General features: G+C 39.2%; 1 long non-coding RNA gene across 1 annotated transcript in view; it reads right to left on the reverse strand.

Moving 5' to 3' along the window:
- The window catches only part of LOC132821509 (uncharacterized), a 55,407-nt gene extending 47,471 nt beyond the window's left edge, over window positions 1-7,936 (reverse strand). The window contains exon 1 of the long non-coding RNA XR_009645324.1: window positions 7,811-7,936. This is a non-coding gene — a long non-coding RNA (uncharacterized LOC132821509). The remainder of the gene's footprint in view (window positions 1-7,810) is intronic.
- Between the last annotated feature and the right edge of the window lie 915 nt (window positions 7,937-8,851).

Raw genomic sequence — 8,851 nt, forward strand, 5'->3', positions numbered from 1 at the left:
TGGTAGCACTCTGTCCTCTGATTCAAAAGGTCATGGGTTTAAACCCTACTGTAGACACTTGAGAACATAATCTAGTATGATATTTCAGTGCAGTACTGAGGGGGTGTTACACTGTTTTTTTCTGATTTAGATGTTAAACCATCTGCTTTCTCTGGTGCACACAAAAAGTCCTATAGCCTATTCACAAAACAACAGTAAAGTTCTTCTCATGTCCTTGGAATATTTTTCTATAATTTCCTGAAGGAAGCAAAGTAGATAGACAATGGGACATATAAGACACTTTCTTTCATTGTCTGAGCCCAAGACTATAAAGTGAGAGGTTATTCTAGAACCATACAAAACATCAGTTAGACTGAAGTTCGGGTACGGTGATCATTTCTGTACACTGTTATATAAGAAAGATATGATCAAACTGGAGAGGGTGCTGAAAGATCAGATTGGGTGAAGTGCATAAAAATATGAGGGAACCAGACAGAGTGTACAGGAAGTGTCTACTTCCATTAGTAAAGAATAAATGGGCATGGATTGAAAGTATTAAGTAGCTGGACTAGATGGAAGTTGAGACCATTTTCACAGAGAGTATAATGGGAGCATCAGACCCATTGCCAGAAAGGGAGTTAGAGGCAGAAGTCCTCACTGCATTTAAATATCTGGATATGCATTGAAATGCCACAACCTCCCGGAATATGGATGAAGAAAAGGAAAATGGGATTAGGTTTGGCTTGTCAGAATCCCTAAACAATTATTAACTAAAGATTTTTTCCTTGCCGTTCAATCCAAAGATGGCAGCTGCTTTTCCTTAAATGAATTGGTAGATTTGGCGATGTATGCTTATACGTGCCAGCACCTCGATGATCCGTGACACAATATGTTGCATTGTGCTTTCACTCTTATGATTTTCCTTTGCAACTGGCCCTTGCAATTTGTGTAGCATCGAGAGATATTGTTGGAAGGTATGTGAGGAAATTCTGTGAACAAGCTACTCGAACTGTTGTCATGCAGCTTCTCTGAAGCTGGCTGCAGAATTTCTTTGGTAAGACCTAGCGGTAAGTCAGCAGCCAGCTCTCCGTTTCAGACTGGCATGGAATACCTGAATGGTAAGAAAAATAAACACAGCAGCAAATTTAGGGTTGAACTTATCAGGTCTTTACTTAGCCTGAGGTCCAGATGATTACATCTGCCTGACTGTCTGTACATTCACTTGTGCTGCTGGTTAACTTGCCCCAGGTCTAGCATCTTACCCAAAGCAGGTGAAAGGCTAGCACAGGGATTGACAATATTTGCATTCTTGTGTCAACTGAAACTGCACAGTTTTCCAAACTACTGCCTCAGTTTTATACAATTTGCATATGTGATGTTTGGTTTGAATATAGTGTATCTGTATAATCTGCTCAAACCTGTCTGAAGGTTTTCTTGGGTTACGGCTTTCTTGAAAAACATCAGAATCCTTTCAGGTGTAAATAAGGGGACTAAGTTCTCATTGGCTTATTTGTAAAGTATCTAACTGACTCCAACTGGGTTAGATTTGTTAAGGGGATGGTGGGTCGGTGGAGGAAGGAGTGTTTAATTGCCAGCAAGGATGTAGTTTTTCTTTCTTATTCAAGCAAACTTAATAAGGACGTACCAACATTTTTAAAGCTTGTTTCCTGATGCCCTAACTTATTCAAGTGGCAGTTTCTCCATCTTTTCAGGCAGCCCTTCAGGAGTGAGGATGATTTGTTTGCATTCTGGTTTGATCTGTTCTGAGATGACTGATGAGTCCAATGTTTGATGTGTTGATTCTGGCACATGCAGGACAGATGCTATTTGAGCATCAAGATTTGGAGATGGCGGTGTTGGACTGGGGTGTACAAATTAAAAATCACGCAACACCAGGTTATAGTCCAACAGGTTTAATTGGAAGCACACTAGCTTTCGGAGCGCTGCTCCTTCATCAGTTGCTCTGAAAGCTAGTGCTTCCAATTAAACCTGTTGGACTGTAACCTGGTATTGTGTGATTTTTAACGACTTGAGCATCAGTTAGCTGAAGTGTTTGGAGGTTTGTGCACTCCCTCCAATACCTGTCCACCCATTTCTGCACTTTTCCAAAGTCTGTCAAAGTATTCAGTGTCACCTCGAAAGAACCTCCTCTATTTTGGTTGGCCACAAGCAAGGGTAACCCATGAGTCAGCATGTATGTTTGACCTTTTCTGAGAAGCTTTGAGGACTTCCCTAAAGCACTTCTACTGTCTTCCTTGGAGGCTGCTGCTGCAAATGAGTTCTGAGCACTACAGTTACTTCAGATATCTGGTGTCAGGCATATAAACATGTTCTGTTTAATGAAGCTGGTTTTGAGTGATTTGTGCCTCCATGCAATATGGCTTGGGAGCAGACACTCTGTTGGCAGTCAGACTAATGGAAAAATCCAGAGATGTTTACACCATTCAGGTTTGTAGCTCAGAGATAATGACCTGGTGGAATTTTCTTTTAGTGCCATTTTGATTTTCCACTAAGGCAATTTTACCTTGTAAGGTACTTTCAAACTTGAAATTATATTTTCCGGGCTACTATTCTCAAGTACTACTTTATAGATTTATACAAAGGCAACCCCATAGTTAATGTTTTCAGGGTACTTGTGAGCTTACATGATTCCTTCTCATGCAGTTTTATTATATCCATTGAAACTAGATGTCATAGTGTTTCATGGTGGTACAGGTTGGGGGGGGGGGGGGAGGGGGGGGCGGCGGTGGTGGAGGGCAAAAAAATTCCCGCTGAATAGTAAAGTAGTATTATGCATGATACAGAGTGGATGTGTTCTGAAGGATCTAGCTGCCAGACTGCATTTGCAGCATATGGTGAAAAAACAATATGACACTTCATCCTCATCAATGTATCTGCTGTAGATGCACGTATCCATGACAATAGTGATAGGACACCAGCACGATGTAATGTTAAACTGTGGATTCCCTCACTATAGTGTTCTAAGGTACTATAGCTGGGCAAATCGGTTAGAATTTGATTTGACCTAACAACACAAAATTGTACAGGCATGAGGCATTGCGTTTCACAATGAACAGAAGAACTTGCAACCCCAAGTCCCAGTATACCTTTCAATCTACCATTACCATCAAGCCAGGAAACCAATCCACATTCAGTAAAGTGAGAGCCACAAATATTACTGGGCATGTTCAAAAATGAGACATCAACTCAGTAAAGCCACAACGCAGGAGTCCATGTGTGTTATAACAGTGGAAATTGCATGTGGTAGACATACAATGAACCTTCATAAAGACCATTAATATTTAAAGAAGAATTTAAATACCCAGTTATTTGCCAAAAACATTTAGCCACAATGTTTTATGCTTTAAAACAAATGAATGTTTTACTCATTTACAAATTTGCTACATAAGAATCAAATAAAGCAAACACTACTAACAAAACACTGCATTAGATAAGTACTTACACTTTTATATATATATATATATATAAAGACAGATACTTTAGAAGAAAATATCCAACTGAAACTTCCATTTTCCACTATGACTGCACTCCAGAATATATTTGACTTAGCAATTTCTCAATTTTCTCAGGATCAGCTTGAAACTGATTGATCTTTGTAGGTCTGGAATTGTTCAACTCAAGCCCAAGCTTCACTCACAATTTCTGTTTCTCACAATTTCTTAAACAGAAAATGAGAAATGTTCTAAGGAACTCTACATTCCTGGTCCACAACTTTCAGAAGATTTGTTTCTTAAGTCTTCTGAGCTCAGGGCTATCTCACACCAACTGTTTTCCCATTCCAATCTGAAAACCTTCTGGAAAGTCTTATGACTTCCACAGCATTCCAATCAGGGCTCCATTTGTGTTATTTATTTCTATGGTCACGGAGGCTAGTTGGGATGTCTGAAGTATTTAAATTAATTAACTTGTAGCTTTAAAACCAAAGCATTTGATTTTGAGACATATATGAATAATTTATATCTCTAATGGAGCTAATAAGCTTCTCCCTAAACCTCCTAGCTCCACCAAAGAATGTCCCTGTTTACAAAGGTGCGTTTGGTTTCTTTGACTAATTTAAACCAATAAGAAACAAAGGAAATATGGCCCATGGTGAATGTTTTCAAACTTTCACCTCTGACATCTCTATGTATACACAGATTATTCTTTGAATGATAAGTCTAATTTCTCAATCATATCTTTTCCCACTTAGCTTAGTGAACATTTCAATCCTTAACACTAAAAGTTAAACCTCAAACACATGAATTATGAATTCGATATTTACAAGTCGGCCAATTGACCCCATATCCAATGGATTTGATCAAACTTTGCTTTCCTGTCATATCCAGTCTTGAATGGTGGTGAACAATTAAATAATTAAAAGGAGGAAGAGGTTCTGCAATTAACTCCAAATTTCAATGATTGAGGCATCCATTATATCAGTGCAAAAGACAAGATTGAACCATTTACACACAATCTCAGCTACCTTGGCCTGTTCTCAAGATCATACCATCATAGAAGTTATTTTTCAACTAATTTAATTTACCCCATTTGGTATCAAGAAACAGCTTATTGCATTAAATAAAATGAAGATTTTTGGTCCTGATAATATTCCTAATGTAATGCCAAAGGCTTGTAGTTCACAACCAATTGCTCCTCCTGCCAAGTTGTTTTAGTATGGTTCCAAATCCAGCAACTACCAAAAAAATTAAAAATTATCCAGGCATGTCCTCTCCAAAAAAAACCAAGAACAATGCAACCCAGCCAATAACTTCCCCATCAATCCATTCTCGATCATCAACAAAGATGGAAAGTGTTGTAATCATCGCATTCAAGTGGCATTTACCCTATAATAATCTATACATCAATGCTCAATTTGGGTTCAGCCAGGAACACTCAGCTCCAAATCTCATTGTAGCCTTGGTGTAAATAAATGTTAGTTCCATAAGCGAGATATGAGTTACTGCCCTTGACATCAAGACAGCACTTGACTGAGCGCTGCATCAATTGAAGTTAATGGGAATTAGGGGAAAATCTCTAGAACGTTTAGAGTCATACCTAAGTGTGGTAGTGGATGTTGAAGGCTGCATGAGCTCCTCAGGAAAATATTCTAGTCTAGACTAATCCAAATGCCTGTCAAAAGTGGGAATGTTTTCATATGATTACAATGTTTAATTCCAATGAGGCAGTCTAAGCCCACATTCAGCATAATCTTGTATAGCTTGGTATGTAAGTTAGCTCACTGAGCTGGAAGGTTTGTTTTCAGACATGTCGTGTGAAGGACTAGTGGTATGTCCCACCTCTCTAAAGGATCCATTAGATACTGCAAGCAAATCTAACATCATTTTCAAGGTACCATGTGAGAACTGTAAAAAACACTACATTGGACAAACAAGTAGGAAACTTGCCACGAGGATACACCAACACCAAGTGGCCAAAAAATGACACCACCCACTATCACTAGTTTCCATGCATACTAGGCAAAGAAGGACACCATTTTGACTGGGACAACACGCACATCTTAGGATAGGTAAAACAAAGACATAGAGTCAAAAATAGAGTGGTGCTAGAAAAGCACAGCAGGTCAGGCAGCATCCGAGGATCAGGAAAATTGAAGTTTCGAGCAGGAGCCCTTCATCAGGCTCCCACCCGAAATGTCGATTTTCCTGCTCCTTGGATGCTGCCTGACCTGTTGTGCTTTTCTGGCACCACTCTATTTTTGACTCTAATCTCCAACATCTGCAGTCCTCACTTTCACCTAGTTGAAACAAAGACATGCACAAGAATTCTTAGAGGAATGGCATTCTAACCAGAACTCCATCAATAAACATATCAATTTAGATCCTATCTACCTTCCCTCAAAAAAAAAGAACCAGAAATGACATTACCCACCTTAAGAAATCAAGACCTATAAATAGAGAGGTGGGCCATACCACCAGCGCTTCACCGGAGACTCTTACTGATGATGTTACCTAGTATGGTGACAAAACATCTGAAAACAAATCTTTCAGCTAACGTTACAGGGAGAAAGTGAGGACTGCAGATGCTGGAGATCAGAGCTTAAAAATGTGTTGCTGGAAAAGCGCAGCAGGTCAGGCAGCATCAGAGGAACAGGAGAATCGATGTTCCTGAAGAAGGGCTTATGCCTGAAACGTTGATTCTCCTGTTCCTTTGATGCTGCCAGACCTGCTGTGCTTTTCCAGCAACACAGTTTTAAGAGCTAACATTACATGTTTGTCATCAACCTGACTACAAATCTTCTCAAAAATATCTTGTATAGCATTTAAGTTTGGGTTCAAATAGCAAGAAATACCAATTTCATAAGTGCCAGGCAACGATCATTTCCAACGAGAGGGAATATAACTACCTCCATTGATTTTTAATAGCATTATCATCACTGAAATACCCATTGTCAACATTCTGAGGCTAGCCATTGACCAATTAAGAGATCGGACCAGGCAAAAAAAGAACTGTAGTTACAAGGGAAGGACAGAAGCAGGGTATTATTCTACAAGTTACTTTGCTCCTCTCTCCTGTTGCTTTTCTACCATCCACAAACCTAAGTCAGGAATATGGTGGAACTCATCATTAGCCGGATGATTGCAGATCTAACAACATCCAAATGATTGACACTTTCAAGGACAAAGTTGCACACTTGATTGGAACTCCATTCACTTGCTCTACTACAGGTGTATCATGACAGCAGTGTGTACTATCTCCAAGATACCCTGCAGCAATTCGTAAGGCTACCTGGGACATTACTATTGCATGAGACAAGTATAGCAGGTATATCAGGGAACACCACCACCTGCAAGTCACATGTTAATCTGACTATAAAACATATTACACTTCCTTCATTGTCACTAGATCTAAAATCTTGGAACTATATTCCCAAACGTCTCTACACTATTCACTTAGGGAATAAGATATTTAAATATGGATTAAAAATGCTGGCTCTGCCAGCTATGTCAATATTATTTAAAATAACATCAAAAAGGAGTTTGCATACATTTTAAAAAGGGAAGAACCTTTATTAGTCGATGTCATTGCAGTACCAATATTTTTATTTTGGCTGCAAGTAAAAATATTACATTCTTCAGTCAATTAAAGAACATCTCAACTTGCAGTGAGACCTGTTTTCCTACAAGTTAGGATGTCGTCAGTTCTAGAAAGGAGTGCAACTTGTGTTGATGGAAAAGTTCACGAAGCTTATTTCCCAGCCAGGATCAAGCTAAAGTAATTGAATTCAAAAGCAGCTGTGTAACACAATCGCCAAAATGTTACCAGCAGTGTTTGCAGAGGCCCTTGTAGTACTTGACATCATCTTTTGGACAGATTATAGGGTCCTCTGAAACAATCATTAGAACCAGGTCCACTGTACAGGGCAAAGTCAGCTCTAGAAGAAAATTAGCGCATTTATCTGTCAGCAGTAAGCTAAACTTTCAACCCAGTCAGTTAGTCACAGAGTTCAGTTTTCTTTTCTGCAGGGAAGTGAATCTGATACACCTGAGCAAAGAGGTGTCATTTGTAAACAGGAAATTTACATGAAGAAAGTGGAGAAATCTAAATTACCTTCAGTGTCCCTATAATCACACTTCATCAGGAAGAGTTAACTTCTTTGTTTTAGAAGTTTCAGCTTGAAAGATCTCCAAGGAGAAAAGCAATTTTATTCTGCAGTAAACAGTACGCCCACCACCCCCACAACCACCGCCCACTGCAAACCTGCTGCTAACTCGACCCAGATCACTTAAGAGCCTCATTGCATGGAGAACAGCTCTCGTCTATCAGTCGCCAAGGAGGCAGACAGAACAGGGGAACAACAAGTCATTTGTACCTGTTGAGGAGGACACTCCTGGGAAACAAACAGATGAGCCACCTTCTGAATAAAATCCATTCTCTAAAACAAACCCCGTGGTAAATAGAACTTCATGAGAAACACACAGGCAACGTTCCCAAGCTGCAGCAGGAAATATTATCGACTTTCAGTTTAACCCTTTCAGTGCTGCTATACATAAAGTAATATGAAGACGGATTGAATTTCAATACATTACTTAGGCATTTAAACTTCAATTGATTTGGTTGGTGGCAGAATGTTGTTTCAAGATGCAGAATGTCCATTGATTTTCCATATTTTGGAAAGAAAATTGAAAGAAAATTAGAAATATGGAAGTTCTTTGTCTCCTCTACAAGGGTACTGCAGAAATAGTCATAGTCATATAATCATACTCATAGTCTTAGACTAATCATTAATTGCAGAAGTGTACGTATTTTTCAGAACACTTGCAGCCTAATATACTGGTCTTCCTCATGGTATAAGCTAGTTTTGAATCAAATAAACTGTGCACTGAAATATTAAGTTTCTTTTGAAGGTTGAATTTTAAGGTTGATTTTAAGGTAGCCTACACAGCAGCATTGGCAGAGGCTAGAAATATATTTCAATGCTTCTTGGTGAATTGTGTGTGTGCCACGCACCACTTCCCAGTGAACATTGTATAATAGTCCACATGTTGGATCCCAAGGGTAAGTGTCACCTAAATTTGAATCGTGTATTCAATTCCATCTTGCCATTTGGAAGTAACAACAACAACTGAATATACCACTCGACCGTTGCAAAATTCCAAAGCATGTCACAGGAATATTATTGAACAAAATTTTACAGCAAGTCACATGTGATATTAGGATAGGTGACCAAAAGGTAGATTTGAAGGAGCATCCTAAATGGATAAAGGAAGCCAGAGAGGTGGAGTAGCTTAAGGGGGATTCCAGAGTTTAGAGCTTCAGTAGCTGAGGCATGGGTACCAACACTGGAATGATTAGAATTGGGGATTCACATGGGACCAGCATTAGAAGAGTGCAGATGTAGGGATAGAGGAAG

The sequence above is a fragment of the Hemiscyllium ocellatum genome, chromosome 13, assembly GCF_020745735.1.
Source record: "Hemiscyllium ocellatum isolate sHemOce1 chromosome 13, sHemOce1.pat.X.cur, whole genome shotgun sequence".
Lineage (NCBI taxonomy): Eukaryota > Metazoa > Chordata > Chondrichthyes > Orectolobiformes > Hemiscylliidae > Hemiscyllium > Hemiscyllium ocellatum.